The sequence below is a fragment of the Vanellus vanellus genome (assembly GCF_965231255.1).
Source record: "Vanellus vanellus genome assembly, chromosome: 4".
Lineage (NCBI taxonomy): Eukaryota > Metazoa > Chordata > Aves > Charadriiformes > Charadriidae > Vanellus > Vanellus vanellus.
Genome location: NC_138909.1, coordinates 85,515,135 through 85,527,041, shown reverse-complemented (window position 1 = coordinate 85,527,041; position 11,907 = coordinate 85,515,135).

Genomic DNA, 11,907 nt, shown 5'->3' with positions numbered 1-11,907 from the left:
CATACATACATCTAGCAAAATATGACACACGGTGAAGGTCTCATCCAAAATGTATGACTCCTGACTCATTCAAGTCAAAGCCTCTAATACTGTCTGTAGGAATTCAGGGTAATTGAAAAGTTATTTGCAGTGTTCAGATTCCCCAGTTTTGTTGGTTCTTTGTACGGTGCTGTTCCTCCTTCCCATTTTCGTCTCCTTTGGCAGGTGTAACCTTCTTCCCGTCTTGTACGCTTTCTTCCCCTCTTTAGCTGCGTATTTCTCCATGCTTTATTTCTCTTCACTGCAGACGTGCCGCCCCCCTCTCACACCTCCCATCGTCTCCTTTCCCGTCCCACAGCTCTGATGCACGGGCTGTCAAGTGCTGCACGCCTCTGTCAACCTCGTCCCACCTCACCACAGCTCTTGTACCCAGCTGGGCCACTGTAGCACCTTGCTCTCTTGATAGCCCGACAACTCGCCTCTGTCTCTCCTGCTGAGGCGCTGCCCGAGCGTGGCTAGAGAAAGGAATTTATAACGTTAACTATGCTGGGGTTTCAAATGCTCAAGAAAATGCAGAGACAAAAATCTAAGAAACATGTTATGAAGACAGCCAGCCTAAAACCTTATGTGCTTGGGAACACCATGAAATACTGAAAAAAATAAAAAATAAAAAGAAATTGATTTTTCAGTTGTACGAAGCCTTGAAGGAAATCCTTTAAAATGTAACAGAAAATAATAACAGTTTCAGAAACCTGGGACCCTTATGATGCTCTATGTCTCTCCTATTCCTTTACTGTAGTAAATTGTAGGTTTTTGTCTAAAATTTGTTGCAGGATTTTCTTGTGAGTGAGAAGTGTTCTGTGGACCTTTTGGGGCAGTATTTGATTGTGTGAGCTTGATGAACCGTTCTGGTTTTGGTTGCTGAATCACTCTGTGTACTTTGATAGAGGTTATGTTTTGGAATTCCCTAATGAGCAGCTTGATGTTTCTTATAGATTTGAAAGGAAGACTATAAAACCTCCTGGAACTCATCTGTGTAATTCCATAGGACTTGTCCATAAGGGAGCCTAAAGACATACTGGATGCATATTACTTCTCTAACCTTGTTCTTGTCCTATTTGTGGGTATATGTATGTAACTGTGTGTAAATATCTTTGCTAACCACCTGGACGAGGGGACCGAGTGCACCCTTGGTAAGTTTGCAGGTGAGACCAAGTTGGGTGGGAGTGTTGATCTGGCTCTACAGAGGGATCTGGCCAGGCTGGATCGATGGCCTGAGGCCAATGGTATGATGGGTCAACAAGGCCAAGTGCTGGGTCCTGCCCTTGGGTCACACCAACCCCACGCAGCGCTACAGGCCTGGGGCAGAGAGGCTGGAAAGGTGCCTGGCGGAGAAGGATCTGGGGGTGTTGGTCAACAGCTGGCTGAATATGAGCCGGCAGTGTGCCCAGGTGGCCAAGAAGGCCAACAGCATCCTGGCCTGTGTCAGCCACAGTGTGGCCAGCAGGACTGGTCCCCCTGGACTCGGCACTGGTGAGGCCCCACCTCGAGTACTGCGTTCAGTTTTGGGCCCCTCACCACATGACAGACACTGAGGTGCCGGAGTGTGTCCAGAGAGGGGCAACGGAGCTGTGAGGGGTCTGGAGCACACGTCTGGTGAGGGGCGGCTGAGGGCCCTGGGGGTGTTCAGCCTGGAGAAGAGGAGGCCGAGGGGAGACCTTCTCGCTCTCTACAGCTCCCTGACAGGAGGGGGCAGCGAGGGGGGGTCGGGCTCTGCTCCCAAGGAAGAGGCGATGGGACGAGAGGGAACGGCCTCAAGTTGCGCCAGGGGAGGGTTAGGTTGGAGATCAGGAGAAATGTCTTCACGGAAAGGGTTGTCCAGCACTGGCACAGGCTGCCCGGGGCAGTGGGGGAGTCGCCAGCCCGGGAGGGCTTTAAAGGACGGGCAGCCGTGGTGCTGAGGGACGTGGGTTAGTGGTGGGCCGGGCAGTGCTGGGTAACGGTTGGGCTTGGTGGTTTTAACAGTCTTTTTCCAACCTAAAAAAATATATAATTTTATGTGCATGGGAAAGGAGAGAGAATTTTTGGCGGGAATGAAGTACAAACTCCTGTTCAAATAACAAGGCATAGATAATTGTTTATAACTGTGTTGAATGAAAGCTAGATGATGGAAAGATGGTAACAGGAAAGATGACTTGTTATAAAATCAGAAAGGTTAATAAACTGTTCTGCAAAAGAAGTAAGATAGAAGAGACTTGTTTAATTTTTAGCAAACAGTGGCATTTGTTAGATAATAGGGTAAAATGCAAGTATAAGATTAACAGAGCTTTGGCATGAATTAAATCCTCAGTAGAAAGGATGTGGCTTCTAGGTGTAATTAGCAGAATTAAGGTGACTGTCCCTGCCTGGTGGTGTGGAGTTACTATGATTCTCTGGTTATTGCAATGTCATGTTGGTGGGCTGAGGTAGAAGCTTTGCTTGCATTTCTGGCCAGTGAGCCTTGGCTACTTTAAACAACTGCGGCAGTGTCGATTTAGAGTTGAGGCTAGTTCGGAGCAAGAAAGATGTGACAGCTGTTGAATTGGAGAGTAGGTGAAACATTAGCATTCCTTGCAAATTGGAATATGAAAAAGAACTAGGCAATGGATAAGGGATGGAGGACTGAAAAATATGCATCTTTATTCTGACTGATCTGAATAAAAAGAAAAAAGTATTTTGAAGAAAGCCAGCTCAAAGTTTAAGGCTCAATGGGATTTTATATTCAGAAAAATAGGCTGAAACATTTACGCTTTTGTTTTAAATCTTGAACTTTAGAATCTCGGATTCCTGAGAACCGCATTTGTCTGATCTAATATCTTCAAAATGCCTTGGATGTTGATAGAGTTATGCAAGTATTAATCAGATTAGAACATCTAAATCTTGGCTTTACTTAATTTCTGTAGTCTTTATTCATCCTATCTCATCCTATTCACCCTATCATTCATTTGGGTTGGAAGCAACCTTAAAGATCATATTCCTTAACACCTCCCACCAGCCCAGGTTGCTCAAAGCCCCATCCAACCTGGCCTTGAACACCTCCAGGGATCAAAACAAGAAAAAATGTCCATGAAAGAACGTGCGAGTACAAAAGCTGACAATCGAATAGATGTATCAAATATATCTCAGACATTGAAAGGCCTGACAGCTCCAATTCAAGTTCTGAGTCAGGAGTGGATTATGCCGGAGAATTACATTTTGCCCCTCCTGTCTGTCTGCTTCTGGGTGTCCTCACCAGCTTCGTTAATCCTCTGATTCATAAAGACAGAGGTTTCCTCTAGCGTTAAAGTGACATGTGATTGACTAGTATATTCTGTGACCTGCCCAGCAGGGTCTGGAGCAGAACAAGATAGTCCAGTAGGCTATTAATTGCTGTTTCACAAGAGAAGAAGCTTTCCTCTTCCTTTAAAAGAGGGATCGTATAATCAGGGAGAAAAAATGTGTTGGATTTCTGACATTTAATATCATGTTGAGCTCTCTCAACTTTCAAAATCATATTTGTAATGTTCTCAAGACAGTTCTTGGTGCAATTTCTATAGTGATATCACTGTATAAAAAGTTAATTTATTTAAAATCAGGAAAGGCATCTGCACAGACTACAGTCCCTTTTGTCGAAATTCAAGCTCTGTGGCTGCTATTTCTACGATGCCATATATTCAAACTTTATACTTTGATTTTATTTTCCGTTGTATTCATGATTACTCATAATTCTCTTCAGTCCAGTCTATGCATTTTTCACCCCAACTACCTTCAGTCTCTCTCTTGTCTGGAGTTAATTTCTTTTTTCTTAAAATTCATTTCCTTAAGAAGACTGGATTAAATCAAATATATTGTTCATCACCTCAGAGTGTGAGGTTTTGTCTCCAGGACCCTGAAATATATAAATGAGTTTCCTACTGAAAAATGTCACACAGGTCATTTTCCAGTGCCCTCGCTTCCAGCAGAACTCTGGAATAACTCCAGCTACGGGAAAAGAAGTCATTCATCTGCAAATCACAAGACACTGCCACATAGTTAGAAAAACTAAAGGCATTTTACTGTAACATATTCTGAAGGTATCAGTTTAACTCCGTAGGTGAGATTCTTATCTTGGTTGTCAAAAAATTAGCTGAAAACCTTTTGGCCTTTCTGAAAGGTTTCTGTGAAATGTCCTTAAATTCTCGTCCTGCGCAGAAGCCGTTACGGCCACATCATCATCATGGGTAGCAACCGGTGCTTTGCAGCCAGCTCCGCCGGGACAGGGCCAGGCAGCCAGGGCTGGCCGGGAAAGGGGGCACCAGAGCAACGCGCCGAGGGAGCATGCGGGGGGTACGCAGCGCATCTGCCCAAAGCGCTGCCCCGCGTGTCTCGCTCTTGGGAGCTGTTTGCCTAGTCTGACTATTTGTTTAGTGAAGCTACCCCGCTTCTGTTAGGTGCTACAACAGATGTGACAGCAGCGTGACCAGTACTGGCCTGAGGAAATTCTTTCTTTTAGAAATCATAGACAGCCAGTCATGTAAAGAAAAATAGATACCCCGTGATTTGGGGGCCCCTGGTTTATAAATCAAAGGAGAATTTAAAATATTGAATGCTTATTGAAACACTCAAAATGATTGATCTATAAGCTGAAAAGAAGTACCTATTACTATAAATTCAGTATTGCATTTCAAATATGGTAATTTTTTTCCCATTTTTTTAAAGACTCACGGGAGTTCATGGCTAACGTTAAGCAGCTAGATACTGATGTTTATGGTCTCACGGAAAACTTACATTTTGCTCCACCTTTTTTTCTCAAGAACCATTTTTTCCTTTTTTTTCCCGATGATAACTGGTTAATAAACATACCGATCTGTCAGTACTATGCTGACACATGAGTGATTAAGTTCAAAATAGTATATGCAACCGTTTTCTGTGTATTTTCAGTGCTGTGACTTGTTTGACAACAGTTCTGTCCTCCCTTTGCAGGTGTTCTTTGCTCGGCCTGCGTTTCCTCTTTAGTTTCACCATTTACTTCTGCAGCAGCCCGCAAGTATGTGTCCTCCCTAGGCTGTGTTTGCTATTCACTGCTGCTTTGTATTTAAATAATACAAATATATGTTGAGCACACAAATAAAGCGTTAATTTCTTGCACAAAGGGAACAACAGCAGTCATTGTCAAATAATGTATTGGAGCACTATAAGCAATGCCTAAAACTGTGCTATCAGTTACTATTATGTGGTATTTCAGATGAAATAGCAATAATGTAAAGATGCACAGGAATATTAGAAGCTCATCCTGTCCAAGGATGTGCCTCTGGAGGCACTTAATAAGCAAGGGCAAAGGGCAAAAATACTGCCAGTGTGATTTTTAGAACCTCTTTTTCCTTTGCTTTGTGCCACCTTTGGAATTATTTAAATAGTCATATGGACTGCAGGGTCATGGCGATTGGGGCCGTATGAGTGACTAAACTTCCATCTTTCTTTGTGACGGGCAGGTTAGAGTGGGTACAACATTCAGCGACAACCCATCTCTGTGACAACACCTGCTCACCTTCTTGGCAAGGCAAGTCTAGTTTCTCTGTATTGACTTATCCTGCCGACTGGTAGTGAAAATGTATTAATTAGGGGCATCTTCTCCCTAGAATCACAGCAAAGGAAATCTTGAGCCGGAAGGTAATTTTTTTCCTAAAGAAGTTGATGTAATGTTAACTTCCTACATGATGGGTTTTGTACAGTAGTCATGCTTTGAGCTCGTTGGCATATTATGTGGCTAACGGGGAAAAAGGCAAGAAAATTTTAGTAAGTATATGAACAACGAAACCTTTAAAAATCACAGGAGAACTTAAAGATATCTCCACACTGGAGCGTCAGCGTATCAAATACTTGCCTGGAAGTCAGTGGAGTTGCACTGGCGGTTATTTTGGCTTGGCGTTTCCACATTGAAAGAAGTGATGAGTGTGTTCACTTCCGTATACTCACAGTGAGTTCTGAGCTTCGTAACATTATTGTTCGTCAGTTAACCTTTGAAATGCTTTAAGATAAGAGATTATCTGAGCCAAAACAGAGTGCTCTGCAAGCGTGGAAGGAAGGTAGGAAACTGTGAGGAGACAATCCTATATCTAATCCGTTCACTCCCATCAAATACAGTACTTTAAATTTTCAAGATTAACAATCTTCACCTGCAAACTGCTGAAGGACGGCAAAGTTTTACAGATTTCATTTCCAGTGTGTGTCACAGCGTCAATGGATTTGTCACTCTCAGCAGTAGTTTCTTCCTGAAATGTGTTTACAGAATTGGGAAGTATTAAACTAATTTCCACATCAGCATTAAAGTCTAGCAACAGCTTTGTATTTTTCCATCATATTCAAAGTATGAGTGAAAATATCCACAGTAAATCTCAGACTCACAATGCACAAGTGACCTTGAAAGATGACACTGGGTTTCTGAGAAGATGATGAAGATTGTGGTACTTGAGCATTGTAGGTCAAACTGAATCTGGATCGTTGCCACTGGAGTAGTTGGAGATTCCTGGGATAACGGCGATTTACTGCAGACCCTGATGAGGTAAAATGAAGAGGGAATCCAACCCGATCCATTTGTCATCTTTGGAATTATATATGTGCGTCCTTTTTGAGTAAAACTGGATTAACAGTTGTACGTTGTCATTGTTACTGTAGGGCTATTCGTTTAATCACAATTACCTATAAAACGAAGTCAGTAATATTTGCATTTGCATGAGTCTTCCTCATCATGTGCTCATTTCCTTTTAACCCTTAACAAGATCGCAGGGGCCAGTTAGCCCCCACTCATCTGCCCAGGAGCCTGCTGCTGTGTTAGGGCTGCAATGATAAGCTATATAGAGATAGCTTGTGTAGTTATGCGTGTTTTAATGTATAGGCTGATTTAAAAAAAAAAAAAAAAAAGAAACTTCAGTGAAAGAAGCATCCCTCTGAGGAACAGCAAGTAGTTTTCAAAGGGAGAGGCAAGAATTTTATACCTTATCGAAAAAACAGGTTAACTGAGAGAGGTGATTTTTAGTACAACAGAGTAACATTTACATACTTGAGTAAGGGAAAGAAACCAACCCCCAAACACACCTTCGTTGTGAGCAGGAGAGTGACTATGGTCTCTTCTATGCAGCAAGAGAATAGAATGAGTTTAAGATAAAAGGTACTGTCTAAACTGTTGACCGACGCCCCGAGTACACGCAAGGGTGGATTACTCTGACTTAGAGGCACTGTCGTAAATCTTGGCACACGAACACGGAGAAGAAGGTGCGTAATGAGTTGGTAGCTCCTGGAATCAGCAGGGCACGGATCGCCTACTTGGGAGGCTCTGATCAGTGCTGCTTTGAAGAACGGTGGCAATCTGACATCCACGGCCCCTTGCAACTGCGGAACACCCCGTAACCTCACGCAAAGATGACTTAACGTCCGTTTCATCTGCAAGAGAAAGATATTTAAATTACGTTTCTTGAACAGTTCTACTGTGGGCTTAATTTTTTAACAATAAATGGCACCAGTGGCAACAAAGGGAACAATTTATAGTGAGTTAGTATGTTGCTAGTTTTGCAAATATCTGTTTTCAGCAAGGTGTTACTGTATATATCTGTGAGGTTATATGCGAAACTGATTTAGGATTACCACTTTACTTTCGATTCATTAATCAGATTATCAGTGGCAGAACATACTTTTCATTTGAGTAAACTGCAGATTGGGTATGCTGGGGTTATTTTTAATAAACCAAAAAGTGCGAGTTCAACTAGTTTGAAAACTTGGGAAATAAGAATGGAAAATACTAAGGATTGTTTACTCAAAAAGAAAAATAAGAGTCAGAGGAAATGCAGATTTCAGGGAATACTTCTGCAGCTGCAGTTGGAAGAAAGGTTGTAAAATAAAGCTTCCATAACCAAATAAATAATTGAAGGTTTGATATAATAAAATTAAACTGAAAGGAAAGTAATTTTGTTTAGGCTTATTGAATGTAGTTTTTGTCATAGAGGATGAGAACGGAGAATGAAGAATAAGGTGGTATGTGAACACAGATCTGTGTCAGTGTGAGGAAAGTTCAAGATAAAGTGTTGTTTTCAATGTTCTGCGGCGTGAGAAGCTCCAGAAACACAATTCATTACTTCATTTTTTGTTTTTGTAAATAGCAATCTCAAACTTAAAATGCCCTAGTCCCTTAGGCTCAATCTGTTATTTGCTTGTTCTTTCACATTCAAGCCAGGTTATAAAGTTTTAGTGCCATATTCTCTTATTTGTTTGTGAAATCTTGGCTTTCAAAAATATTACATGAAACAAAGCAAATCTGGAAAGATGGTGGATGTTTGCAATTCTCCATTAAGTCAATATGTATTGCAAATTAGCAGCTGCGCTTTTTGTGATGTGGCCCCGTAAATAGGCAAAATTTCATATACGCTCCTTATGGAACAAAACTTTGTGAAATTGTCATTAACACGCGTAAGTTCCTGTTTTTCTGAAGGGAACTGCCAGTTTGTATTTAGTTTGCACTGTGGCCCTTCTTTTGGGTGAAAGGTTTGAGGGAAAGGAAGCTGTGCCGCGCGGCAGGCTGGCTACCAGACCCCCACGGCTGTCCTGCCGCGTTAGGTGAGCCCGCGCCCTGGCGCGGTGTCTCCTGGCTCCCACGACCTTCTTATTTTAGATGAAAAACGCGCTCTGGCAGAAGGCACTTTGGTTTGTGGCTACTCCCGGCACGGACTGGCAGCATCAAAACCGAGTCCAGAAACCTGAGAAAGGCACCGAGCCTGTGTTCTCGGAGAGCGCTGCTTCCCGCTCTCGCCAACAAGCTGAGCAAGTAGACATGAAGCAAAAGAGACATTCTGAACATATGTATTTTATGCAATATCTGATCATTCTAGTATGATTAAGGAAATCACTGAATACTTACTCAACTATGGAGTCGCCGAAAGATGAAAGGACGGCTCGTTTCCCACCTTCTCCCTCCCCGTTAGCCCGCGAAGCGCTCTAGCGAGGGGCCGGGCCATCCTGCTGCTGAGGCTTGCGGGACCGGCTGGAAGAGGCAACCGCTGCTCCCCTCCATCCCCCCGCGCTGCTCTCCGCCTGCGCTCTCTGGGAAGAGCCCAGCTAACAGGCGGATTGCTATGGAGACATTATTTTATTTCCCTGGCTTTTGCCCCAGTGTGATACAGTTCCTGTTCGGGTCCTGGCAGAAGAGACTTCACCAGGGTCACTACTGGACCTCAGTGTTATTTTCATTTCTGGCCCCCTGCTAGCTCTATCAATCACGCTGGTTATACCTCATTTCCAGTAGCTCGGGTCATCTGCAGCTTTATTGCTAGGCCCCCAGCTTAGCTATCTTCATTCCTAATCTCTCGCGTTAGCTGTGCTCCTCTTTTTTTTTTTTTTTCTCCTTTGTTTATATTATTTTGTACTTTTGGATGATCAGCTCTTCCGCAACTGCTCTTAGCAATCCGTTTCTGGTCTCGGTAGCTGTGGTGCTTAGGATGGTCAGCCAGCTCAGACACTTTACTGTTGGCTCTCCTGCTTCTCAGGGAAGCCGCTCCGAGTTTCTGAGTGGGAGGGCTGGTTCCACTGCGCGTGAGCCTGTGGTTGCCCGGAGTGTATGGAAACCTACAGTATTCTTTCCTCCTTCTTTGGATTTGATGGCCTTAGTATAAAAGGTAGTCTTTGTGTGTAGTGCCTCAGAAGTATCCAAATCATTCCAGACCCAATAGTTTTCGAGAGAAAGCTTCTTGTGATAAAAATTCTTTGCTCAGGGTTATTTTTGAAAGCACGTCTTTGCCTGCAGGACTACCACAACTGAAGGCTTTTGAGCAGGGCTGCTCCCATTTACGGGCAGGACAAACAGATGGTGTGCGGTTTTTAAGAAGCAATATGTTTTAGGACCTGTACTCTGAAGGAATAATTTTGCTTTATAGAATTATAAACATTTAATGGATTGGTTTTACATATCATTGCTCTATCCCCTAAATAGAATAGATTTTCACATTATTAAGAATGCATTATCATTGGGGTAAATGTAGCGCATCACACTACCTCCCACCGACTGAGGGGGGTGGCAGACGCAGGGGGGTGAAGCTTGTCACCTGAAACCTTGAAATCTTCCTCGGGGATCCAGGAGGAGAGCAACGCACCAACGTCAGGCAGAACAATAGCGAACGCACCCATTGTGCATCTTCCATATAAATACACTTAGATAGAAGGGAAGTAGCTGAAATGCTGAAGTTCGTGGCAGCAAGATTCAAACAGTTTCTATTTTATATTAATCAGCATATCATTAATGATTGGAATATAAAGCAGAATTCTTTGCCTATAGATTTCGGTGCCAGTTTTCCCCAGGGTGTAATTAGTGTTGTGAGACATTTTTTGTTTCATTTCAAGTATGTGAAGCCTGGTTCTGCTTCTGCTTAAGTCAATGGCAAGGTTTTCGTTAACTCTCTCCTGTGAAAGCCCCGTCAAGCTCAGAATGAAGGAAATACATAGCAGGGTGCTTTGTTAAAGCAATGGCTTTAACTGAGATTAAAAAAATAGCTGAGGTTAGCTATAAAACAATTTAACATTAGTTTATGTGTGCTAATCTTATCTCCCTCTATGCTCCAAATGTCCCACCGCATTAGTATGTGGAGCATTACCAGGGTAACAATTGGAGACCGTAGATATCCAGTACCAGATATCCAGGACTTGATGATGAGAAGAGAAAGAAAATGACGGTACACCGTTAAAAAACAACCTTAAAAAAATCCTATAAACTAAAGCAAGTCTGTAAAGATGCATATAAATACTAGTGTATATATAAAAAGATGTGTTTGAAAAGAGAAAATTCCCCCTGGAATGAAAGTGTATAAGAATAAAAATATCTTTGAGTAAAAGAAATAAATGGAATACACAGCACACCAAAAGACAAATTCTCGGAGAAAATTTATTCTCAACAGGAATTACTTGAAAGAAAATCTTTGGACTGTTATTGTGATTGATTAGTATAGTACACCACTTAAAATAATTTTTTTGTGTAAACACAGTTATTGGAGCAAAAGAAGCGTTTTATTTATTAGTAAGCCGTGTCGACAGAACTCTAGGCCTTGGGCAGATTTATCTGTAATTTATTCAGATCTGGGCTTGAGTTTTGCACTGTATTCTAGAGAGAAACGGTAATCTTTCTATTAGAATTTAAGACTCATTCAAAATACTTTTAACAGAGATTTTTCTTCTACCGGAAGGGATTTAATCACGATTTACTAGCCTCCGTTCAACACTGCCAATCTGGTCTCGTAAAATTATATTTCTTCTCTAACTCCTATTTTGAAGTACTTGTAAATATTCTTGTTCAGGCTACTCAGTCTTGGTCATATGTTGAAGGATGCTCAGCTTACATCAGAAAGTTTGATGTCAGGGGAGCCGACTACTCTGAATAATTCTCCAGTATCCTGTAAAACAGCGGCAGTTTCAAGTCATGTGTAAAGCCAGATACAGCAGCGCTGGCATATTACCACAGCACAGACAATGAAAAGTCATTCGGAATACGAAACGCATAAAGGCTGGCGAAGCTTTTTCAGAAGCGGCTGTGGTGCTTTTATAGCTCGATATATAGATATATACAGCTCAAAACATACCAGAAGGTTAGCAGGCATTTAAAAACCAAAGCAAGCAAAAAAGGTGCTCAAAACCAAATCTAAACCTAACATTTTTAATTCTTTGCAGGTCCAATCCGTTGGAGCTTGGACTTTTCCCACGATAGCCACCTGAATGTAACACGTGTGCAAGTAGCTTGGCGTGGCTGTGTGTGTTGCGGGGCTGGGAGCGTGGTATTTTAGAGTTGATTGTCTGACTGCATACCTCACGTAACAATGAACGTCCCAGGATGTAGTTTGGAGAGATCTGGTACGCCAATATTTAATTCTTATGTGTAAATCGTGAGTTTAAAGAGCAAAC